The sequence below is a fragment of the Melozone crissalis genome, unplaced genomic scaffold (genome assembly GCF_028551555.1).
Source record: "Melozone crissalis strain CALT ecotype California unplaced genomic scaffold, PUWL_Pcris_2 ptg000005l_1, whole genome shotgun sequence".
NCBI classification, from domain to species: Eukaryota; Metazoa; Chordata; class Aves; order Passeriformes; family Passerellidae; genus Melozone; species Melozone crissalis.
The window spans coordinates 43198666-43226106 of NW_026535783.1; positions in this window are offsets into that span (position 1 = coordinate 43198666).

The following is a 27441-nucleotide window of genomic DNA, read 5'->3' on the forward strand; positions in this document are numbered from 1 at the left end:
AGCTGGGTTCATTGATAAATCAATTAATTTTTTTTACTGCGTTTAAAAGCCTTGTCTAGGAATCAATGGTGTCAAATAGGCTAAAAAGCACAGAGCAAAATGAAACCTGACATACGACAAGAAACTACACATTTTCAGAAACAGAAAGAAAAGCCCACTCAGGAAATGCTTGTTGTGTTGAAGGGGTATATTTCAGCAGAATAACAGCACAACTATTACTAGTCCTTTTAGAAGACATTAGAGATATGAAAAATTTGTAGGACATAGAAGAAAAAGTATTATACATGTGTATAGGTGATCGTGCCGAGTCTGAATGGCAGCCTAAGAAAATGCAGAATGCTTTTAAAAAAGAAAAAATTATGTCTGAGCCTGTGGGAGATAAAAATAGGTGGCATGGTTATTCATAGTAATTAATGAAATATGGTCAATAGGCAGGGAAACAGGCTCTCTTTCAAGTGAGCAAAATTAGCTTCAATTTGATAGAGAAGAGAAATAAATACAAAGGATGAAAAATTATTGATGTGAAATTAGCAAAAGCCACATAGCATTTGAATATAATTTCAATCTAAAGTCTTCATGTGTTTGCATTAAAAAGAAATTTCTCCATAACCATCACCCTATGAAACAGTGAATTGTTAGAAGGAGTAGATTGTTTAGAGGAGTTAGAAACAATATAGAACATGTCCATATGCAGAACAAGGAGGTTTGGTTCTCAACTTGCTGTTTTATTAGCTGTTGCTCCCAGAATACATAGTTTTCACTCACTACTGAGTTAATTTAGATGAATAGATTTCGTTCTGTCCTGGTCATAGAGAAATACAATATTCGTAAGCGAGTGTAGCACTGGAAATAACATTATCCCAAATGTAGAGAAGAATAGCTTTTTCAATTATTTTCAATTATTTGAAAAGTTGTTCAGTGATGTAAAACCTGAGAGTTTTAATAAAACCTGTATTAGAGTTTAAGAAAGACTCAAATCCTGTCACATACCATCTGCTGCAGATATACTAAATTTATAATTGATTTGTAGAAGGAAAATTAATTGTTCGTTGAGTTTGAGGAAGGCTAGATTTTTTTTCTCCTACAGAACAAATTGTACTGTCATACAAATTTATTGTCATACTGTATGTAATTCATTAATGTTTTTTTAAAATCCACTTAATTCTGAATAATGAAGCGTAGGAATTATGACTATGCATCTTACGGGAGTGAGGTATGTAAAACTATCTGATTTTCACCTAAACCATGTTGTAATAGTAAAAAGATAAAAATGAAGAAAAAAAATAAACTGAAGGAGTAATATGATTATATATATTCTTTAAAAATAGAAATGGCGATTGATATCAAGTTATATGTGCAAATGAAAAGAAGTGCTGCTAAGATAGAAGTATACAGACAAATAGGGACAAGAAAAACACTGTTTTAAGACTAAATATAGCACACAATTTTGTATATATTTGCAATTAATTCTTGCTATGGTAAGACATGTCAGAGGAAAAAATAAGGTAGAACTTTTTTGAAGTAAAAAGCGATGTGATTTGTTGTTGTGCTCAATGGACATTTGCAAGAGACAGAGTTGTCATGGACTTTGGTGGGCTCAGAATGCTCTGATTAAAGTGATAGATTTTTGGTAGCAAAGCCTGTACCATAGGCTGCTCACATGCAGGAATAATGTAACAAATCCACAGGTTAGTTCTGCAAATAAAAGGACTGGATGATCAGATGGACTTCAGTGAGGCTTTTTCACAATATTTCACCATATACTTTACATTGACATCTGCTTTTATAAGCAAACATGGTTAGAAAAGGTGAAAACAAGGAAATATAAGTAAAATAGGTACTGTTTTTACTGTTACTGGAGAGACAGCAAAAGGATTAATAACTACATATTTTATCATCTTTCGGAAAATGTATTTACTGAAAGAACAGGCATTTAGAAATGTTGCTAAAACAATTTAATCAGTAAGATAGAGAACAGGGCCTATTATCCACCCGTCCAAAGCCATGACATTGAGTGTCTGGGGAGTGGGGTATAGGGAAGTGGAACATGTCAGATCTATGAATGGCATCCTCTTCCACTACGTGAAGATCTCTCCGGTGAAATGTAGTGGAAATAGGATTGTTGAAGTGGTGCAAGTCTCATTCAGAGAAGCTCTCCCTCATTGCTCAGATCGCTTCAAATTGCAACGAATTCTCATAGCTGTATTTCAACATTAGTGTGGAAGCTCAGCAATTGTAGCTGTGTATCAGTGATCAGCAATTTTTGCGACAAGGCTCTGAAAATTGAGAGTTACTAGCATGCCTGAATTTTGAGTCACTGTATGATAAGTCAGAAAGGAAATTTTCCTTTTGAAAGCATCCAAGTCTTTTGATTTTGTGTGTTTTTCCAAGGTTGCCTATTTCTTCAAAGTCTTTTTGACTTTTAAGCGTTGAATTTAGCAAAAATTATACGCTATATATAAGAGAACAGAAATAACAGTTAAGGCTCAACATGATGGCCAATTTAGATTGGGAATCAGGGCCAGGATTTACAATGTCTGCCTGTGGAAATAAGCATGTGAACTAGTCACGGCTGGTTCATTTTACAGTCTACAGAAAGAAACAGGTATTTTCAGAATGCAGTGTGTCTCATTCCAAAATAAAAACATTAAACACAGAGGATGATTCTGTGTTCTAACAGCACCTATTTTCTACCATTTGCTGCAATGACAGTGGTGCACAGCTAATTCAGGTGTAGAAGATAAAATTTGGCTGACATGAGCTGAATATTGAGCTTCTGATGAAAAAGTTTACTCAGAAAACCTTACTGATATTTACACTGCACATTTGGCAACCATTTGCATGTGCATATTTTTTAAAAATTTCAGTTAAACCCTAAAATCATCATACAAAGCGATTCTTTAAGATATTTAAAGTGTTTGTCTTCTATTAAATTTTGTCTATAATGTTAGATGAAATAAATTTCTCTCCAATGAAAGCAATTATTAATGATAATCAGTCTCTTTTAGTTAAGCCATACCACAGTTACAATGTACTTTGGCAGACTTAGACCTAGATGTAGGCTCAGCACTTTTGCAAAAGTTAAAATATAAGATTCCTTTATTAACCATCAGTATTGTGGTACATCCAATATTTGCTTCATAACCACAGTCTGTGCCATTATTGTCAAATCAATGATTAAACTGTGTTTAATCATAAATGTGATAAATGTGACAACAAGCTGGAAAGCAGGTTGTCTGGATGGACACAAATGTGAATGTTAGCCAGCAACATCCCCTTGCCATAAGGAAGGTAAATGGTATTCTAGGACACATTAGCACAGACTGAGAAAGGTGATCCCACTCTTTTGTTCATCACTGGTGAGGCCACACATGGAGTACTGTGTCCAGTTTTGGGGTCCTCAATATGAGATAGGCCACACACGGAGAGGGTCCAATGAGAAGCCTGAAGATGTTGAAGGAACTGAAGCATCTTTTCTAAAGCAAAAGGCTAAGAAATCTGAGATAATTCGCCCTGAAGAAATGAAGGCTTCAGTTGTGTCTAATCAGTGTATGTGCGAGTTAGTAAAGACAAAGTCAGGCTGTTCTCAGTGTGCTTGATGCCTCGTGAAGGCTGACCTAGAACACAGACTAGATGGAGTTAAAGAATAAAGTAGGTATTTATCAGGAGGCCTCAACAGATCCACCTTAGGCAGCACAAGAGCCCAGCCAGGTTTACACCTCAGGTGAACCCAAAATGGTCTCAAGGAATGGACAATCAGTCACGGGGCCTGACACTTTTATAAGTTTTGGTCCATTAGCATATTGGAGATAATTGTCCAAATACAGCTCTAGCCCATGAAGTGTCGTCCTTCTTCTTTTTCTCTCTTCAGTCCACCTTTGTTGATGCGCTTGGGCCTGAAATCTGGATTGGCTGTCCTTGGGTGCCCGGCTAGAGAAGGAAATGTTTTGTCTACCTATTGTGTGAAGAGAGCTAACTATCCCCTTATATGAAGCCCAGACCCACACACTAAAGCAGCACAGAATCTGAAAAATGTAAAAGCTAATACCTGAGGCATCATGGTTGGTCTCAGAGCAAGAGGCAATGGGCACAAGCATGAACACAAGAGGTTCCTTCTAAGCATCACTTTGCCACAGTGAGGGTGACAGAGCACTAGATTAGATTGTCCAGAGACATTGTGTACTATCAATCTTTGGAGATATTCAAAAGCCATCTGAACATAGTCTTGAAAATTAGCTCCAAGTGACTCTCCTTGAGCAGAGGGTTGGATCAGAAAACTGCAAAATCCCTGCTCAGAATAGTCTTTCTGAGATTCTGTGAAATATATTTTAAAAGGCCCCCAAAAAATATTTTTAAACAATAATACCAATAGATGACAACAATTGATTTTTATTATTTTTGCTTATTAATTGTAATGATAATGCCACAAATTAAATACCACCATTTAAATTAAATAAACAGGCTTTGAAACATCAAATACATAGAAGGAAATGATCCTGAGGTTTGCACTGCCTTATTTTTGACAAATGGAACAGTCTTCAGCTAGAAAAGACACTGGTATTTCAATTCATGAATTCCAAAATAATTTAATAATTATAGAGTTTTCCTTATGTTTCCCAACTGTTACTGAACATCAAAAACTATGAGTTTTAGGTCCCAGAAAGGATCTCTGTCTGGGGTTCTAGAGCATAACTGTCCTTTTTTTTTTGGTTGGAAGTGGCCTTAATGGTCATCTGGACTCAACCCTCCTTGCCATGGGCAGCAACATTTCTCACTAAAATAAGTTACTCAGGACCCCATCCAACCTGGCTTTGAATACTGCCAGGAATGAGGCATCCACAACGTCTCTGGAAAAGCTGTTCTGTCACCCACCACCTTCACTGAAAATAATTTCTTTATTATTCCCTTTCAGTTTAAAGCAGTTCCCACTTGTTCAATCACTACAGTTCCTGATGAGGAGTTTCTCTCCAGCATCCCTGTAGGCTCCTGTCAGATAGTGGAAGGTTGCTGTGCAACCTTCGCTTCTCCAGGCAGAACAGCCCCAAATTTTTTAGCCTGTCTTCGTAGGGGAGGTTCTTCAGTCCCCTTATCAGCCTTGTGGACTCCTCTCAATTTGCTCTGATGGTTCCCTGTCCTTCTGGTGAGGGGAGCATCAGAGCTGATGCAGCCCTGCAGGTGGGGTCTTAGCAGAGCAGAGCAGAGGGGCAGAATCCCCTCCCTGGCCCGGCTGCCCACGCTGCTCTGGATGCAGCGCAAGAGACATTTGGCTTTTTGGGCTGGGACTGCTCGTTGCCAACTCATGTTGAACATTTTGTCAACCCTCAAACCGCAGTCCTTCTCTGCAGGATTTTTCTCAAACACTTCTAGGCCCATGCTGCATGTGTTGCTCATGGAGAAAGTGGTACTACAGTTTTCAAAAAGCTGACAAGTGTCAGGCTTGTAGGAGGAGTCGCCACTGCTACGACTGCTCAGCTAGTACACCAAGGACTGCTCTTTTCTGCAAGAAATGGGACAAGTTTTTATCTGGGAACAGGCACTCTGAAAGAGGATTCCTTGTTAGGAAAGAGACACATTTTTTTATAATGAATTTCTGTATTGACTTAGAAATTTTAATAAAGGTAGAGTTGCTTTACTTAAGATCATATACCTACTTCTAGTCTTAAGGAAATCCTTTGAATCTGTTGATTATCAGTTTTATTCAACATCACATGAAACATATCGAAAGTTAGGAATGTTTGAGTTAAAAGGAAAAGGAAGACTAGTGTGATATTTTTCACACACTTTTTTGATGTAAACAACATTTATATTCTATGCATAATACAAAAGTAATGACTAGGAAAAAGGCAGTGTCATTCATTGGGCTTAAATCATTAAAGAATTCCTCAGACTGTTCCTTTCAGCATGTCTGACTTCCTTTGGGCAGCAATGATATTACAAATTTATATTTTACACAGCAATAAAATGATAGGAAAGTTATTTCTGCTTCTAGGTCCAGTAAGATTAGGTTAATGTTTCTGGTCAAATTATTTGTAATTTAACAAATGATTCCAGAAAGGATTTTCTTTACCACATTTTTTAAAATTCAGTGAAGGAATTATGACTATGCATCTTAAGGGAATGAAATTTATACAACTATCTGATTTTCACCTAAACTATGTTGTAGAAGTAGAAAGATTAAAATTAAGAAGAATATAAGCTCAAGAAGAGTTTATATATATATATATATATCAAGAATATATTTTTATATATTCTATAAAAATATAAATCATATTGTGATTGATGTCAAGCTACATGTGCAAATGAGAAAAAGTGCTGTTAGGTACCATAGTCTTTCAAGAATATTAAAATAAGCAGAAAGAATGTCATGGGGGTAATAGGTATTTTATCAAAGCATCACAATGAAGTCCACACTTGAGAGGATGGTGGCAGTGTGGTCTGAGATCCTTTAGGCAAATCTGAGTGAGAGACCAAACTGGTCCTCTGTAGGTCCAGACAAGAGAAAGAAGAGAAAAATAACTGTTTCTATTTAGTCCCCCTAAAAAGTTCTGGTTTTCTTTCTCCAACAGGCATGTTGCTCAGGGCCTGTGTAGCAGGAGCCCAAATGTCAGTAACAAATTAATGTCTGCAAACCCTCTTTCATGAACTGTTTATGATGGAAATGATCAGGAAACCAAGAAACAAGACAGTGAAGTCCTATTTATTTTCAAATCTAAGTGTAAGCAAGAAACTCAGGGACATTACTCATTACAAGGGCGTCAGTTTAGCACCTGTCATCAGCACAGTCTACCCTGCCTTCAGCTGTCCCATCCACTTTGCATGTGATGTCTTCTACCAGACACTCCCATCTCCCAGAGATGAGGCCTGAAAAACAGGGAGCTTATTTAGGCAAACCAGAAGAATTTATAAACATTGAAATACTCAACTATTAAATTGCAAACAGTAAGAGTATAAAGGTTAAAACAAAGTGTGAAGAATAAAGTTTGAAACGAAGTAGAAATATTCCCTGATGTAAATGAAGACAGGAAAAAAGAGGTTTATTTCTTTAACACTTTGGGATTTTTGTATAAGTGATACATGCTAAGCTAAAGAGATGCAGAATCCAATGCCAGATAAAATTTCTGGTAAATACGTATCATCTTGTTTTAAAGCTTTTAAATTGTATCTGAATTAAAGAAAATATATTGGAGCTTGTTTAAGCTCTGTCTCATTTTCTATCATGAAATATTTGAAACAGTCCTAAAATTAAAACTGCTAATTAAAACTTCCTATTGACCAACTACTTTTTTATTACAGTATTTTGTGTAAATGTCACATTAGGTCTAAAACTCCTGAACACTGGCAGAAATTATACATGTTCACTGCAGATATTAAACATTAAGAGTTTTTTTGGGGTCATGTGATGGCTGGAGTAGGAGATTGGAATTCTTGCAGGTATTAAGACAGATATGGGCAGGCATTGACACCAGTCATGAGTTTATCTCATGGCAAAGGTTTATTGCAGAATACTGAAAGAAAACATGTGAAATAGTTTTTCATTGAAAAGCAAGATAGACACTGTAATTTTTTTTTTTATTTTTATGAAAGGGCATTTGTAACAAAGAACCTTGTTTTATGCCTCTGATAATATCTGACTTATTTTCCAAAGAAGAGGTCTCTGCAGTAATGATTATCCACACTGAGGTCATCTCCAGGGTGGAAGATGAGCACTGTTTCCTGAGTGATACAACTGAGCCTGGCTAAACCAAAATTGCTTTTTATCTGAGTCTGCTTTAATTTCATTCCATAAGTTGTTCTACTTGTTTCCCTGAACAACTCTGAAGGTCTGATTTTTAGAGAAGTTGAGCACTCAAACCTTAAGCTTTTTATTCAATTAGCAGCTTCTTTTTGCACTGTCATTCCAAAGCAGCATTTTAAGATGCAATATACAATAAAATATTTCACAAAGGAGCTGTGTATGTTTTAGACAACAGTTAAAGTAATACATTAAGGCAACCATTAACCAAAAGTACTCAGATTCTGCTTCCTTGTGAAATGGAGGTACTTGGGGCTATATTTATAATGTCTTAAGATCTCATATGTTAGCCTTAGAAGATGTTAAATATATAATGACATAAAGAGGTTTCAAAAACCTCTGCTCAAAAAAGTAAGAAAAATGAAGATAAAAAAAATCCATTGATGTTTTCAGTGTAGTAATCATATTGGAAAAATACTTGGAATATTATAATAATTCTAATAATAACATGGCAAGAAAAAAATCTCAAAAAACCCAAAAAACCATGTTGTTTTTCAGTGGAGGTGTAATTAGACTAGTCTTCATCAAGACTGAATACATACAATGGATTATTATCAATACATTGTCTTCTAATCTAACCATGTGGGATTTGTCTTAGTTCCCAAGAATACTTCAAGATCATGAGTTCAGTGGGGAGCAGAATGATGAACTGTGCTCATTCCACTCAAGGACATCATCTCTCATAAATGCAGGCAAATGGATTTCTTGTCAAGAATACCAAAACAAAAAAGTGCATTTAATTTCTTTTGGGGTTTACTATGACAAAGAAGGAAAAAAGGGGTTTAATAGTGGCCTGAAAAAAGACATCAGAAGAGAATAAAACTAAAATGTTTATGCAAATCAACAATTCTTGCATGATAAATGACTATTTCTTGTATCAAAAAATATTACCTAATATATACAGTAGTATACATAATAGTAAGTATATAATACTTAATATATGTAGTCTATAATCGTGGTAAGTCAGAACAAAAAGACTCTGAGTGTTTTTTTAACAGAAATAAACACAACTGATATATATATTCCAAATCAGATGGAAAAGTTTTTTAAAGTTATAATATAATTGCAGCTAAAATTTATACATATTGTGAAACACTGTGTGGATTTTATTCTTTTGTTAATAGGGATGCTTAAAAACTCAAAACCATATTTTTGCAATCCTGAGTCTCATTTAGTTGAATTCATTTTAGATGGAATTTGCTGAAATTCCTGTAGTTGTGTTATCAATGAACATACCCTATTTCGTACTTTTGTTGCAGCAGCTTCCTACTCAAACTGTCTCTGCACCTGAAGCTGTGTCAGCCCAGTGAAGGTAAATGTACTCTCAGAGAGAATATGGAGAATAAGATTGTGTCCAACAGTTTAAATTTTATCCTAAAGCTCTTTTTGGGTATCAATATGAGTAAATATTTAGACTTTACTAATAAAATTATTCTTCCTGTTCACAGGAAAATAAATGAAAATGACATGAAGAAAAGTGAAGTACTCCACAACTTTTCTTCCTCTGTTTTCATTGGTAATCACCTCTTTTTCAAGGCCACAAACCTTAGTCCAGGGACAGGGGGGAAGAAGATTGGAAGAGAAGATCAGGTTCAAGGCCATGTGAGGAACGTGAATACGCACAAGTCCAAGGGACGCAACACAGATCCCACCAAGCTGCCATTGATATGCTTAGGGGAAGAGATGGCATGCAGAGGGACTTTGACAGGCTGGAAAGTGGGCCCACAAGGACTTTATGAGGTTCAACAAGGCAAGGTGCAAGGTCCTGCTCCTGAATGAGTCAATTCCCTGTGTCAGTACAGAGGGATGCATTGCTCCAGAGCAGCTCTGCCGAGGAGGTTCAGGTGGATGAAAAATTGGACATGAGATGGCAATGTCTGCAGCTCGGAGGGACAACTGTACTGGGGCTTCATCAAAAGCAGCATGGCCAGCGGATTGAGGGAGGTGATTGCCTGTGCTTTGCTCTTGTGAGACACCCCTTGGAGTGCTGCATCCAGCTCAATGCAATAATGACTTGGACCTTTTAGAGAAGGTCTAGAGGAGGACCACAAAAATTATAAGAGGGCTGGAACACCTCTGCAGTGAAAAAAGCCTAAGGTCCCCCATTCTAACATTTCATTATTTAAAGAGGGATTTATAGAAAATATTGAGAGAGAATTTTTACTAGGACTTGTACAGGCAAGACAAGGGGTAAAGGTTTTATACTGAGAGTGGATTTAGTTTGGATAAAAGGAAGAGAATTTTTATGATGAAGATCTTGATACACTGGAACAGCTTACTCAAACTTACACAAAAGTGGATGTCTCATCATTGGAGGTTTTCAAAGTCAGATTAAATAGGGCTTTTGGCAACTTGATTTAGTGAAAGATGTTGTTGCCTATGTCAGAGGGTTTGGACTGTATGATCATTAAAGATCCCTTCCAAACCAAAGCATTCTACAATTTCTTAGATGTTTAACACTTTTGAGACTTTACCACAAACAGTTAAACGTTTAATATAGGGGTATAATGTATTGATATGTATACATAAATAATTTCATTTCCAAGTTATTTTACTCTTTTGTATGTATTTTGAATTGGTATTTTATTATTTCCTTCAGAATTACAGTAGTTATATGTGGTCTTCCTTATTTAGTAACAGCAGGTAATACTCTCTCTATTGGCAAGCAGCTTGCTGTGTCAAATGAGAGATCAATATTTTGCTTACTTTTTTGATCCAGTTACTGAATATTTTGGTAAATGACAATGAATGAATTAACATTGTATGTGGTATATATATATATAATTTTTTATTATTAATTTTTTTTTATTTCATAATTCATGTTATACCTCTGCCCCTTCCACAGTCTCTGGCTCAAAATGAAATGTCCTATTTCTATTGCAAAAAGTAAGACGAAAAATTTGCATCTCACACATAGCAGTCAACACAGTTCATTTCACTTAGAAAAAGGTTTAAATGCACTAAAAGAAAATGAAAATCCATATCATGTGATTCTGATGTGATCTCAAGAGAATAATCCTTGCAGTTAAAATAACAGTTATTAAAAAATACAACACACATTGTGTGCACATGCAGAGCAAAAAAGGAGGCCTATTATTTCAGTATCTTATGGATGTCAGAATTCTGATTAAATTGGTACATGAAAGAAATCCTTCTTAAAAGATGAAACTTTTTTCTATTTGTATATTTTCCTAATTATTTCACTTTTCTAAATCCTATGTCCTGATTCTAGGACATCTTGAAAACCATGATCTCAGCACATCATTCTAATTATGTGATCATTTGGCAATTTTTCACAGTAAAAAAGTCAGCTGCCTTCACAGAATAACACATACCTTTGCGCTATTTGTTCTGGCATTGGTTTTCTGGAAGATTAGATTCGTTTAGATCATGTTTCATAACTGTTCTGCCATATCATGCTTACTACAGAGAAACCAGTTACTGATTATCACATCCACCACCTTGACTTTGTCTCCGTTTACTGAGCAGTAGATTCAACTGCGTTGCTCCACATCACGATGAATGTGAATTCCAGAAGCTTCTCAACCTCCACACCCTGGTTGAGTGGACACCATCCTACCATGGCGCCATCCTTACTGACCTGACCATATCAGCTCTTACTGCCTTTTGTGGATGTCAGAGAGAAGAGCCAGGCATTCAAGATGCCCCTTAATAGTAAGGCAGTTTCTTTCCTTATTCTGTTTTTCTTGAAGAACTTGTACCTCTACATAACTCAGTGCAGTTGTGTTAGCTGTTTTACCATACCTTGGATTTTCAAAGAACATCCCTGTTTTGTGTCTGGAGTTCTAGTCATGTCTGTTTTTTTCCCAGGTTGCGCATATTTGTGGGCATGTATTTAAACTGGTCCCCTTCCACCCTGTTTCATCATTCTTTGGGTCTTTCTTGTTACCATTTTTCTTCACCATCTGTTTTCCACCCCTTTCTACTGTTTACTTCTTTACTTGGGTGTGGTTTAGAATCTCATTCCTCCATTTTCCTAGTGTAAAACTCTTCCAACCAGGCTGGCCTGCCTTTTGAAAAAGTTCTCTTACCCCACTTTGCCAGAGCTATTATATCTCTCTGTGACAGTGCATGATTCTCAAAGGTGGTGTGATCATAAAAGCCAAAACCTTGACGTTTACACCAGCTTGGATGACAACACCAGTTCATTACAATCATATACTGGTAAGAATTATGCATTCCCTTCAGCTGCTCTCAGGACATTGAACCTAGCAGGATCTGAATGACAGAAGGCTTGCCTGGAAGCACATCAGATGTAGCTGAGACCAAACCCTTTAACAGCACCTCTAAGAGGTGTGATGTGATGGTACTAGGAGTCTTCATTTACCTGGGGTAAAAGTACCTGGTTTTCTGATCTGAATTATTCACCTAACAAGTTATACCACTTCCTGAGGACTTTGATCTGGGGTCTTTGTGATTCTGTTGATTATTTTCCAGGCTGGTTTTATTCCTATGGAAAAAAAAGGCAATAATTTTTAATATGTATTTTCTTTAAAAAGAAGCAGAATCTTAAAATGGGTCAAGCATACTTGTAGATGAGAATAAGGTCTACCAATGTAGAGTGCTCTGACAATTATTTTTTAATTGCCTGAAATGGTATTTCTGATAATGTTTTGCATTTTTATCCTGGAAAATTCCCCTTTCAACACAAAACTGAAAGGAGCTGAAATGAATACTCATTTAAATTGTGAATGAAAAGGAGGTGAGCTTTCTGTTCTGCTGTACCTCACATGTTGGCAGAGGCATTTACGGCTGGAGTTTAAGCAGACAGAAGGTCAGCAAAGTGACACAAATATTCCTAAAAACTCTACTTAGCTTGTCTACCCAGATTGAAAAATGTGTTTGATTGAAAAAAATATGTCTAATAATCTAATAGCTTGACAATTTTCACCCAGTGATGATGTAGATTGTATGAAGCATTACTACAAAGGAAAGCATCTTTATATCACACAGTCTTATTTAAAAATATAAGGTCTGAGGATAAGAGTTGAAGGTGAAACACCTTTCGCAAAAATTGGCCAAATTATTAGATATTCTAGGTTTTGTTCTTCACCACCAAGTCAGTTATTTGAGTACATCTTCCAAGATGATAAACCTACATATCTGGAAGGAAATTAGTTACTCCATGACAACAGGGATGAGCTAAAGATCAAGGAAATGCTCTTCAATAGAAGCAGATCAGTTATACATGGCTGATTATGAAGCTAGGAAAAATTGCATTTTAATTAAGGTGTTATCATCCAGATTATGTCAAGGATGAAGGCATTAAGGATATCTTAACTATGTAGTGTTCTGGGAGTACATCTTTGTGTCAACAAACCCTGTTGGTGAATCACAGAAGAAACAAGAGAATTTAGGGAGTGTATAATATGAGCTCAAAGAAGTATATTAAAAAACCACAAACCCTCTTCCTTTTAAATCATATTTTCCTTAGTATTGCCAGATTTTATGAAGAAAAGAAGCAGGAAAGCCTGTAAGACCATACTGTTAAAGCAAGAACATCTTGTAATTGTAAATTAAACAACTTTTATTTGTAATTTTTTGGAAGGTGTCTCCCTGTAAAATTAGCTACAAAGGCTCTTTAATTTAGAGCATGAAAACATATCATGGTTCTATGACCAAAATTTGAAGATTAAGTTTGAATAGGGAAAAAATTTTAGGCAACATCAATATTAATCCTCCAGTATATCCTCTCTGAGGTACCATGTCCATGTGCTACCCATGCCAGGGCAAGCTAGGGGAAGGAGACCCCTGATGGACCAGAGGGATATGAGACCCTGGCCGAGGGTAAAAGAAGCCTTTAGACACACAGCCTCACTACCTAAGCTGCAGGCATAACCTGCAGACAAATTGCAGAAAGTTTTATAAATGGGGGAGAGAAAAGTGTTCAGGTAAGCGTTCACATAAATGTTTCTGATCATGGTTTACTCTCCACAGTTACTGAGTCAGTTAGTGGAGGTTTGCATTGGCTCTCAGTGTGTAAAATAAATTCTCCAACTCAACCTGCAACTGATGATAGAAGACACCCATTAAAATTCACAACTCATTTTGAGATTGTTACAGGTAAGATTTTGTGAAGTACAAGTTATTGGCTGCTTTTGAGAAGTTGAAAAATTGTAAAGTCTCTGATCATATCAAGCAGTCAATTTCTCCATTCAGGTCTCCCTTTGTCTCTTTCTGACTGGTCAGGAAAGCATCCTGCCAAAAACCTCAAAGTTGAAGTGTCTTGTACGAAGGATTTCCACCTCCACATAACACTAATTTTCTACTTTAAAAAGTCTATTATAAAAGTATTCTGAACTAGGTGTAATCATAGACACACACCTCTGGATAATAGGACCAAAGGCTCCTATTATATGTGATGAAACCTCGCTTAAAGACAAAAAGAAGAGATTAATCTTAACTGACACATGTCAAATAAAAAATGTCTTATAAAAGGCCATGGTACTGAAAACCTCTTTAAACATGATTCTTACCACCTCAGAGAAATTTTCAGCTGTAGGAAAAAGAGAAGAAAATGGGAAAGGGAAAGGGAAAAGAGAAAAAAAAGAGAGAAAAGAGAAAAAAGAAAAAAAAAACCTGAGAAAAATGAGATAAAGAAGAAAGGAAGAAAGAAAGAAAGAAAGAAAGAAAGAAAGAAAGAAAGAAAGAAAGAAAGAAAGAAAGAAAGAAAGAAAGAAAGAAAGAAAGAAAGAAAGAAAGAGAGAAAGAAAGAAAGAACCATGAAAGCAGATACGTAAGCTGAAGCTGGTAAACAGCAGTGAAAGGTCTCTGATGATGACATTAGCAGCCCGGTTTGCTGAGTGACTGATCAAGTGACACGCAGTAATCCAGAACCACACTGTGAAACTATATAATGAGTTAGTATGTGAATAAAGAGCATACTGTGCTTATCTCAAATCATAAGGAGATCATCAGTTTAAGAAAATAAAGTTCCGCTTTTATACAACTTTAGTGAATAAAAGATACAAGTTCATACAATAAAGATATTCTGTAACAGAAAATAAAAACAACTATTTGAGAAAATTGAAAATGAGAGCCAAATAGCCTTCTTTAAAAGTCTTCTTCTTGCTTAAAATTTTATGAATTTTGCCTATGCATAAAGTATTTAAAATTTTTATACACAATTTTTTACAATGAAAATAACTTATATTTTGAATAAATTCTGACCTTGATATAAACATAATTTATTTAAATTATTGTTATTTTAATAGAAATTTATGAGAAAAAAGCCAAACAAATGGAAGGTTGTTAATATGTAAAAACAGGTTGTGAAAAATAAAATACAATCTGAAGTATCTGGATTTTTTAGGTTAATTATTGACAACTAAATTTAAAAATAAGCAAGATGTTGGATTATATGTATACCTATGCATCCTTAAGTGCAAGGGGACAGGCAAACTTGCCAATAGGTATTGGTAATGTGAAATGTTATTCCACCAAATTTTTTCTTGAAGTTTTGCTTCCTGGTAAGAAGTCCTTGTGTATGGGTTAATGCTATGGAGTGGAATGATGGGTTTGTTCTTTTTCAGCGTCACTCTTGTGATCTTTTATGTTGTCTTTTAAAAAAGTATTTTTAGTATGGGTATTGCTTTTTTTCTTTTTTTTTAATTGCTTACAAGGTTCCTATTCTAAGCAAGAACACATTGTATGCAAAGAAGTCTACAAGAGAGACTAAGCTCCTTATGGTTTTGCAAGTTTACAAGAGATTAACAGTTTGAATTGGTACTTTGTTTTCTGGCATCTATAGATTGAAAGAATGTAAAAGAAGTAATCTTCAAATATGGCCATTAAGTTTTCTCTGTTGGTAGCTTCTTTTCATTTCACAAACAGAATAACAAAGACTAGGTGCTGATCTTAGCTCTGAACATAGGTGATTTTTCAGTTCACGCTGCACCAACATGACTGCAACCTGCATGGTCAAGGCAGTGACCCTCTATGGGTTACTTAAGGGCAAACCATAGCATTCAGAAAATGGCTACTGTGCACAAAAGCCTTTTATAGATTATTCAGTCCAGTGGCTTTGAAGTTGTACAGTGGGAATAATCTCAGGAAGTTATGGATTGTCCCTGGACACAGCAGCAGTGACTGTCATGGCTTTTACAGCCTTCTTGAAAGAGAAGCAGACAATAATGCAGCAAACATCATAAATTATTTATCCATCTTCACATCTTCTTCTTTTCCCTATATATATCTCTAAAGATCTCCCTTTTCATTACATTTGGATTCCACTGAGCTAAAGCACAAAATCTCCTGTGTGTGGTATTAGGAATGCTGGGTCTCTCTGCTTGCATCATAACATGACCAAACATGGAAATTAAAGCAAAGCAGACATTCCTCCCTCCTCCTGCCCCTTGTGGAAAGGGGAGCATGAAGATGAAGATTCTGAATATGTGCTAAAACCTGGTGCCTGATGATTGTTTCTCTCCCTTTGCTCTCTTCACTATCGGTGGCTCTTAGACTGAGGGTGGGTCATCTGGTCTCCAGCAGCTGCAGGGACAGGATGCTGGTGACAGCAAGCTTCAGGCACAGGATGCTGGTGACAGCAAGCTTCAGGGAGTCCAGAAAGAGGGTGACCTCTGCTGGAGGAGTCACCCCCGGCAGAATCCTGCTGCTCTGCTCCAGAGCATGGTCAAATTGTCTGCCTAGACAGGAAGGAGTTCAAAACACAAGGATGGAGAGGAGCAGCAGCCATTTGAGGGAGTGATGAACAAGGTCAGCAAGCAAAGGTCTTGGGCTTGTATGAAAAAAGGGAATACATAGTCAGCAAAGCTGAGCTTAAGCAATATTTACATGGAAGAAAGTGACTCATGGCATCATTACCAGGGAAACCCACAGAGCCTCTCTGTAAATCAGCATGCTGAGATGCCTTTTTGAAAGTCCTGTACATGGCTGAAACATTGAGAATAAACATGAGGTGTTAGAGATCTGCGTGCAGATGCAGGGCTATGACTTTGTTGGGACCACAGAAATGTGATGGGACTACAACCATTACTGGAGTACTATAATGCATGCATACAGGCATTTTAGAAAGAACTTCCTAGAAACACAAGGATGGTCAATTTTCCTTTATGTGAGAGAGCAGCTGGAGTGCAAGGAGCACTGTCTGGGAATGGATGATGAGTAAATGAGAGTTTTTGGGTAAGGACAAAGGAGTGGAAGGGTATATTTTACATGGGGATGTCTGCCACAGACTGCTTGGTCAGGAAATAAAACAGATGAGACCTTCTTCAGACAGCTGGAAGCAGTTTTACAGTCACAGGCCCTGATCCTTTCTGGGGATTGAACCAGATGAGTATCGGTTGGATGGACAGCACAGCAGACTGAAAGCAAGCCAGGAGTCTTCTGGAGAGAACTGATGACAACCTCCTGATCCAAGTGATAGAGAATATGAAGAGAAGGTTTATTATTGAGGATTGCATAGTCACAAAAGAGGAGAGTCTTGTTAACCCTTTTACAAATAGAGAAGCGCTTCTTCCATCTGTATCTCATAATTTGTTTCACATTTATCTCTGCCTTCTATTAAAGAATTAGCTACTTTATCTTTGGATATAACCATATTTTTTCTGTTGAGTGTGTGGAATTTTGGAAACGAACCAGCATCTTATGTGTGTGCCACAGAGCGCTTTTCCATCCTCATGACAACTTTACTTGACAAGTAAAGACAAGTAAACACAGACTAATGACAACTAAAACCAGATTGTATATTGCCTAAATATTTCAGGGTCTGCTTTATTTTGTCGCTGTTTTTAGCATGCCCCTTTGTTTACACTTATACAGAAACAGAACACATGTTTTTTAAACAGAGAAAAAAATAGATGTAATTAATGTTAACACTGAAACGCACACATGTTAATTTTGTGTCATAATTAATGTTTTCCTACTTGAATTCTTTCACCAGCCTCTGTGTGGTGCTACACATACAAACTCATTTCCATCAGTCCTGTTAGGGAAACAAGTTTATGTGTTGAGCTGTATCCCAATTCAGTTCTACAAGAGATAAAAGTTATTTTGGGAGTAGTAAAATACCTAACAGGATAAAAACGGAAGAGTTCAACTAATTTACCATATCTAAATGAAAAACAGGCAACCTTTCTCCAGCCTGATAGCATCTAATTAGTGAGTGCAGTTTCCCAGGAAACAGAAGTACCGGATGTTGAATAGCTCTTTCGTTTAGTGGAGAAACAGATCAACAGATCAACAAGGAGAGGTGTTGAATAAAAACCTAGGCTGAATAAATCCTTTGCAAAGGACACTGTCATCTTGGAAAATGCATTTGAGACAATGCAAAAGAAAGGGTTCAGTGTAGACCAAAAACAATAAAATAAATAAAGGCTTTCATGGTCAAGGTGCAGGAATTTAACACAATACTGAAAATTGCCAAAGTTGAAAAATTACTAGGTGTCATATAAAGATTCAGGAAAGGGATAGCCCCTTGCTTTCTGGGTTATCCACAAACTTCTAGGAGCTTTCTCTTCTCTAGGCTCTACCTCTCTAGCTCCCTCAGCCTGTCTTCATAGGAGAAGGGCTCCAGCCCTCTGATCATCTTCAGAGGGCTTCAGTACAGGTAATTCCTGTGCTGGGAGCCCAGAGCTGATGCAGCCCTGCAGGTGGGCTCTCAGCAGAGCAGAGCAGGGCAGAGGGGCAGAATCCCCTCCCTGCCCTGCTGCCCACCCTGCTCTGGATGCAGCCCAGGACACGTGTGGCTCTCTGGGCTGGGAGTGCCCATGGCTGGGGCATGTCCAGCCTCTCAGCCACCAGCACCCCAAGCCCTTCTGGGCAGGGCTGCTCTTAATCCATTCATCCTGCAGCCTGTGTTGATACTGGGTATGGCCCTGATCCAGGTCAGCACCTTGCAACTGTCTTGGCTTGGAACCTCATATAGCTCCCATGGGCCTGCTTCTGGAGTTTGTCAAGGTCCCTTTGCATGGCATCCTATCCTTGAGGCTTCTCAATGGCACCACTCAGCTTGGTGTCCACTGTGATCTTGCTGTGGGTGGATTCAATCCCTTTGTATGTGTCACTGATGAAGATATTAAATAATACAGGTTTCAGTACAAACCGGTGAGGGACATCACTTGTCACTGATCCACATCTGTACATTGAGCCATTGAGCTCTGTATGCCACTCCCCAACCAAACCCTCATCCACTGAACAGTCCACCCATCAAACACATATCTCTCTGATTTAGAGGTACACTGGAGAGTGAAGATGATCTGTTGATAAAGAGAATATAAGAAACTTAGTAGATTGTCCCTTTAGTACATGTTCTTCATGCAATGCAGCCTCTTTTTCCTCCTTTCTTGTTCTGTGAGCATCATGGTTTACCCATATTCCAGGTTATCAGCCTTATTCCTATGTTGTTTGTGTCTTTTTTTGTCTTGAAGGCTCTACCTTGTCATCAGAGAGAAACTGAGGATGGCTTGCTATTTTGGTGGGGGTGCATCACCTTTTAAAATTTGTAGCAAATAATTCAGCCTCTTGATGAGGCTCTACAAGTTCCTGCTTGTGTGGTTGTATCATACAGAATGTGAGGATGAAAAGCTTGCAACACAGTCTAGCCTAGACAGATCATGCTCTACAATTGGTTTTGCATGAGGCGTTTCACATCTTTGGTAAGTGTTTACATGGTGTTTGCATTTTCCAGTAAATCCAGTTCTCCTTTTCCTCCTGCTCAACTGATACTGGAGCAGCAGTTTTCCTGGATGGATGCCTCCTAGCTGTTTTTTAACTTGCAGTTCCTGTATCCAAGCTTCTAATGTCCAGCTAGGTTGACCACCCCGCTTCTTCATGTCATCCCTCAGTCACACAGGAAGAATCAGGGGGTTACACACAGTCTATGTCATCAGTGGCCTCTCCCCTGAGTAGAGAAAGCTGACTCTCTGTAGTTGAGACCTTGGCTAATGTTACTAGTGAACACCTCTCTTTGAACTGCTCAGGCAATATTTGGATCAGTCTCTCTGCAGTCAAGATGCAAGGTCATTGTAAGGAGGTGAGATTCTCCTCGTGTTCCTGGAGTTGTTTGACCAATCTATCCATACATTCTGTGTCTATCCAGCTCATCCTTAGCAGTCTGTTGGCATATGACACCACCAAAGTTATTATAAACTTTTGCCACATGGCCCAGACTTTGTCCAGGCTTTTGGATACCTGGTGTCATTGGGAGTATTATAGAGCACCCCCACCCCGAGTAATTCCCTCAAGTACTGGATACCTTCCTCAATGTTAGCTCATTTACTTTAGGAATTTGCAGGATCTCGCCTGGAGGGATACCTGTCCTTCACATTTAATAAATAGCTGAGAACTCATTCTCTTTTCCCAATCTTTTTGGCAATGTCTTTATCCCTAGCGAGGGATTCCAGCTGCCAGGCTTTTTTACCCTTTAATTCTCGACTATTGACCCGAATATCACAGCTTTGGAATAGTCAGCTCAGAATTTGCTTGCCTAGTTCACAGGTTAAATATTTTCTCATGTTTCAAAGCTCACCTAAGAACAGGGATTGGATGATTCCTCACTTAATATTTCAGTTACTTCCTCCTCCTCTTCTTGTGACAGCTCTGCTGCAGAACTGTGTCTTCTTGTTTAATCTGCTCTCTCTTCACAGAAGCCTCTTCAACCCTTATTAAACAAGCTGACTTCACCTGTGTTGTTTCTTTTTAATTATAGGTATAACTGATAGAGAGGAGGGCTGGGTCTCTGGTTTAGCCAGAGTGTCTGTTGAAATTTTTCAGATTCAGAAACCTTCATTCTTGAAGGCGCTGAACAGTATTGATCAATGCTTGGTAGGTGCTGGTCCGGCCTCAGCACAGTGCAGTAAAATGTTGCGCGAGGGCGTACGCGGCCCTAAATCCGGCTAGCAGAAGGGGTAGGAAGGCCGACGCCCCTACGCATCAGAAGCCAGCCCCCCTTGGCGTCGTGGCCTTGGGCTGGGCTGAATTGTGGACTTGGGTTCACTTGGGTTCAGGACGAGATGAGAGAGGAGGCGACCACTTGCTGGGGGTGAAACGTCGGTTTATTGAAGAGCCCACAGGCAGCAAAGGGCAAACCAACAGGTGGAAAAACCCACAGCAAATGGCCCCGAACATGGGGGGAGACAGAGTTTTACAGGGAAGGGGTGGAGAAGGGAGGGAAGCCCAGCTAACCAATTGGGGAACATGTGGGGAGGTACATAAGAAAACTGACACAAGAACTTATCCAATAAACATAGAAAAAAGGAGGGGCCCCGGGACACCAGCCAACCACAACCCCCAGAGAGAAGAATGTTCTCGAAAGCAGGGAGGAGTGGGGGGTGATTGACTGGGCCCAGGGAGGAGGAAAACTTTACTTATATGGTGGGATAAGGGAGGAGCAGTTATGTAACTTGGGAGATTGACAACTAAAAGGGGGCAAGGGGTAACCATAGTAACTCAACTGTCAGGGCAATAGTGGCGGGAAAACTGGGAAGGGAGGAACCATTTATAGAGAACAAAGGGGGAACATACATAAAATGGGGGAGCAAACTGAGAAACTTAAAAACACACAACAACAAAATGTGTTTCTTTGAAACAGCCAGGGCATCTCTTTTCAAACATATTATGTCAGGATTCTGTACTTGTTCAGGAATGAAGATCCAAATAGCTGTGGGGAGGAACTTTCCGTATATCTGCCCATATTCTCTGAGATGCCCTTCCACCCATACCCCCACTGCCAGGGGGAGTAGGACATATTCCTAAGTAGCATGTTAACCTTTAAAAATCCAAACCAATATTCCTAAGAAATGCCAATAAAAGTATTTTGACTACCCAAGGATTTTCTGGATGCTGAGAACTTAGTAATGAGTATTGTTAATTGTATTAATCAGATGATCATTGAAATACAGTAATGACTTCAGTATAGAGCCAAAATACCAGGTAAACTCAAAACCAGAGTTTTAGCAATAAATCTCCCAGGCATAGCATCACGATGCTCCATAGTGTACAGGAAACTGCAAATCAAAGTCTTCTTATATAGAAAAAAAAAAAAAAAAAAAAAAAAAAAAAAAGGTATGACAAACCAGACAGGCTAATATCAAGAACAGATGAATCAATGTCATTACAAACAAGTATTTACAGATATAAATCCCCTCTCACTCACTCTAGTAAAATGTGTTATTACCTCAAGCCCTCCATGCCCAATACTGGGCACCAAAATAAGTGCAGTTTAATCCTGGCTGACAGCTAAGCAGCACAGAGCTGCTCACCCACTCCTCCCCACCCCAGCAGGATAAGGGGATTAACTGGAAAGGTAAAAGGGAGAAACAAAGTCACAGGTTTAGGCAACTACAATTAATTAAGAAATAAATTTTAAATGCACACAAGGATTTATGTCCCAGACCTACAATCTAAAAGGCCAAGTACAGCAGAGTAGATGGATAGATAAATCTAATGAAGAGGACTTGATACGAATATGAATTGCAAGATGCCAAATATAAGATGACAAATAAAACTCTCCTTAGGAACCTAAATGTCACAAATATTCCTGTGCCATGCAAGTAAACAAAATAGGGTATGAAAATTAGTGTCATTGATACCAAGAAAAATATATCTGACAGATAACTGAAGGGCCTAGAATAGCAGTTTTAAAAACAAATGTATTTGCTCCTTAAAAAAATGTGTAATAAAAGTTAAAAACTGCACAAAACAAAAAAGTCAGATCTTGACACTGTGGCACATCACCCATCTTGAAAGCTGTGCAGTACAGAATAAGTTATCTAGAATTATTTTAGTACTCTGTGGGTTGGTAGTCATCTAAGATATATTATATTGTTCATGGGGAAATTAAAATGTTTTATTATTTACTTCCTATAAATTTTATTAAAAACTTGTAGCAAGAAGATATGACAGAAATAAAAAAGTGCAATTTTAAAATCAGTTAGAATTTTTTGTACCATGGAAGTTTACTCTGTAGAATTTTTAATATCTGTATAATTTCTTATTGCTGGGAAACCAGAATGTATTTTGCAATCAACAAGCCCATCTACATCATAGTAATTAAATAAATATATGTTGCATATGTTGCATTCAGGGTTACACTGAATTACATTCGATTTCATATTATAGTATTGTCTTTGATTCTCTGGCTTTCAATGAAGACAGCTATAGCATAAAAAAAAGTCAAGATGCTCTTTTACTGCAGATTTTTTATTGGGCAGTTTAAGATAATATTATTTTATAATACACAGGACTTAAGTCCTTATCACCAATAAGAAAATAATACACCTTTGATTATATATCACTATAGAGCTGCAACTGTTTCCTAGAGCTAAAATATTTATTTTCAATATTTAGATTAAAATTGAGCAGAAGCACTGGCAAATTGCTCCAACCTAAAGGGTACAAAAAATGCAAATTTAATACTTAATGCATGTTTGTTGTGATCATTTAAGGCATGCCATAACATGAAATGTACAAATGCTTAATTTAACTTCAAATTTGTTTTAAAATTTTTAATAACAAACTCTAAAGAAAGCTGTTAATGTCCATTTCTTGTCAAATGGAGTTTTCTGGATTTTCACACCTTATAGACGTTAAAGGAATTGCACATGCTTCATTTACAGCTAGCATTTAAGAGGTGACAAATTCTAACCACATTTTCTTAATCACAAAAATGTATTATAATTTCAAAGAGAAAAGCTTTATTTTCAATGAAACTCTACTTCTAAACAGCCACCAACAGATACTGGAAAAAGAAATGAAATAAAGGGTATGCAAAATTTTGTTTCAAGTGAAAGATTTAAGCTTTGCATGATTTTAATTTTATGAATTTTCTGTACTTATCTATTCCATCCAACATCTTTCTGGCACCTACCAAAATTTCTCCCATGTATATGCTTTCCCTACTTTTAACCAGGGATTTTTTTGCTTTAGTTTCAATGTGCCCTGAATTCACAGTTTCTGTTTGGGGGAACTTTTGAAAGGTAAGACATAGGAAAAAATAAAGAGGAAACAAAAAATTACCCAATGAAAAGAAAAATATACAGTCATTCTTAAAATAATTCTGTGCAATTCACCACTGAATATCACATCTAAAATCCTTCTCCAAAATAAATACAGAAAACCTTTAAAACTATATCTATTTGAATATTTCTAATTTCATCATTTTACTTGATGGTAATCTAATTTCATGTTCTTCTTCTCCTCAAAAAAATGTCGCAGAATAGAATAAAAATTGATGTTGTAAAATCAGCACTGAAAGGGTACAGGGCATCTGAAACAGAAGAGTACACAACGCCTCCCAAAGACAATGACCAGCAATAATCCATCAGCCAATTAATAACTCATTTGCTCAAGGAATAAATTTTCATCAGTTCATGCCCTTGACTGTGCATGGTCCATTTGCAATCAAGCAAAGGAATTTAAGTGGTGGGAGGATGTTAAAAACTTCAGCAGCAAGATTAGAAGCAGCAAGGAAGAGGAGAGGAAGAGGACTCTGGGCACCTACTATCGCCAGGTCAGTCCTTAACAAACTGAAAACTAGCAGAAAAGCTAAGGCCCTTAAGAAATCAGGCACTTTCACAGTGCTGCACAGACCAGCAGAAACACTTCATGAAGAAAACACTTCACGTCAAGAAAAAAAATCCTCACTTCAACTTAAAAGACACACAACAATACCTACAACATTTAGGGGATTCACAAGGGAGCTCAATGATAGGCATTTAAGTTAAAGGTCTCTTCCCAGGTGTGTCAGCTGGGCCTGAATCTACGCAGCCTGAGACCTTACACATCACTAGGGACAGGCTGAAAAACTCAGGTGAAAGAGGGCACCCCAGTGCACCAATGTCCAATTATACAGGTAACTTGCCACCCATACAGACAGGATGGCAGGAAACTCCACAGAGACCTCTTCCTTCGTAACATGGGCCAGCACAACTAAACTGCAAAACCCCTGCAAGGTCTGCAGGGCTTTGCTTGTAGGGCTGTCACAGCTGCAGACCTGGAGCCCATCGTGACTCTGAAAAGCACAGAACTGAACTGCATAAAACGCCCTGCCCCTCACTCTGACTGGAAAAGCAGCATCAAGGATTTGCAGCATCCAGAACAGTCCGTCTATTTAACACAGACCTGGATCTGTCACAGTGACCTGACACGGCCTAACATATCAGTCTCACATTGGTATAAAGCTCTGGGAAAAACTGCTGTACAGTGTACTGTATTGGGATAATAGGACAATAGGGAAGAACCTGTCTGTGTTTCTAGAGTGAAGGAGGATCCCAGCAAGGGTGTGCATTGGAGACTGAGGTATGCCTAACTGGGAATGAGTGGTAAAAGCATCCTATTGTGACTGGTCTCCAAACATCCTTGGCAAAGACTCCCTCAGGAGAGAGTTACTTAAGGGAACCAAGGTGCACTTTGGGATGGTATAGTTGCTTTGAGAATGGGTTGAAAAAGCTGTCTGGGTTTTTTGGTCTCTCAGAATATCCTTTTGTTGAGGGCTTGATGTAGTCGAAAGAACAACAGTTTTTAATTGCAACTTTGACACAGGGTCAGCTAAGACTCCTTGGCTATCTTCCAAAAACTATTCTGGTGACTGGAGAGCCATCTTTTTCTTTAATCCCATATGGCCACTGCAAAAATCCAGCTGTTGCAGACTTAGAGTGAAGTATAGTAACCACTGAGTCACAGCACCACAGAGTGCTGCTGTAGCAAACTGGACACGCTAGACCTCAAGTGTGAAGCTGCGCCAAAGGCTGCCAAACGCTATGCAACTATTGATGTAGGTAACTCTATCCCTTTGGCAGCAGAGTGCAGGTGACAGCTTGATCCCACCTGGAGGAGTATCCTGGAGTACACCTGAAACTGACTGGCTCTCAGGTGGAAAGCCAATCCTGCTCTTTGTCATGGATTGGTACAGGCTACTATGGAACAAGGTGAAGCTCCTGAGCACTCGCAGCATATTGATGGCATCAGTGTGGGAGACAGCAGGGAGAAGGAGAGAAATGTAATCTAAATTCTTATGAAAGCTGGTTTTGCTATAAAGGAAAGTAAGGTCAAAGGGCGTGCACAAGAGATTCAGTTTTTAGGGATCAAATAGCAAGGTGGACATTATGATATCCCAGAGGACGTGATCAGTAAAATAACAGCTTTGTCACCACTAACTAACGAAGAAGAAGCACAGGCTTTCTTAGGTATTGTGGGCTTTTGCATATTCTGGGCTGTATTCTTGTTTTTCTAATTCTGTGAGCCCTCTCTATTGAATGGCCTGGAAGGTGAATGATTTTGAGTGGGACTTTAAGGAGCAGCAAGAGTTTGAGCAAATTAAATGGGACATACAAATGTGCTGTAGCCCTTTGGCCAGTCCAGAAAGTGACAAGATGTGAAAAAAATGACTTATGCTTGAGCCAGGGATAATGTCCTAGCTGGATCTTCTGTCAGAAAACACCTGGAGAGATAAAGATTAACATCTAAGTTTTTGGAGGCCAGGATATAATGTTTGTGAAAACTGTTGCACTCAAAAAGAAAAGGAAATAGTGGCAGTATTTGAAGCTGTTGGAACTTCTTCAGAAGTAGCTGATATAGAAGCACAACTTCTTTTGTTGTCTTTGCCTGTGCTGGTCTGGATGTAAAAACAGGAGGGTCTGTTTGACACATCATGCCTGTGATGCTGCATGGAGTAAGTGGATTGCGCTGATAATGCAACAGGCTCAAATGGGAAAATCTGACTGCACAGAAACCCTGGAAGTGATCACGGATCCTCCAGAGGACTGAAACTTTGGAGAATTGGTAGAGGGGATAACTTGTACTGAGGAGGCCATACTGTGTAATAAATTACCAGGAACTGAAAAGCAATATGTTTAAAGATGGATCCTGTTGTATTGTGGAAAAGCATCAAAAGTGGAAAGTGCCTTTGTGGGGTCTCCCAAGATGTTGAAGAAACTTCAGAAGGAGAAGTTGAACCTAGTCAGTGTGCAGAGGTGAAAGCTACCCAAGTGGCTCTAGCCCCTTTTGAAGGAGTAAAATAGACATTCATTTATCTGCGTGGTGGTTCATGGATTGTAGCAAATTCTCTGATGAGGGTTTTATTTTCCTCTCTCTTCATTATTTATTCTTTCTCTTTTCTCTTCATTTTGAAGCTTTTTTTTACTTATTTTTAATTGTTAAAGTGTTATCTCAATCCATGAATTAATCTTTCACCTTTGCTCTTTGTGTTCTTCCTCCATCCCATCACAGGAGCCAGAGGTGGGGATAAGCACAGGGTTCTGTGGTGTGACACAGGGTTAAGCCACAGCAGAGACTAACAAGCCTCATGCATTCTGAAAGCATGTTAAAGCAAAACATGTGAGCCCAATGAGGGAGCTGAAGAGGCATTACTCTTGCCTCCCACTGACCACTGTGGTAGTGAATGCTTGTAACTCCACTGGCTCTTCAGTATCTCCCAAGATACTATTTCTAAATTCACTTTCTTTTTTGCTACGCATCAATTTGTGTATCATGTCATTGCAATACAACCAACAAATAGTTTCCCTGACTGTATCTGCGGTCAAATGCCTGATATCTAGTGTAGGATAACAGTTCCAGACTTAAAACCATGTTCAGTGTTGAAAATGAAAAATGGTGTCATCTAAGGATCTGATTTTAGATAATAAAGGCTATAGATTAAATGCATCCTTTTG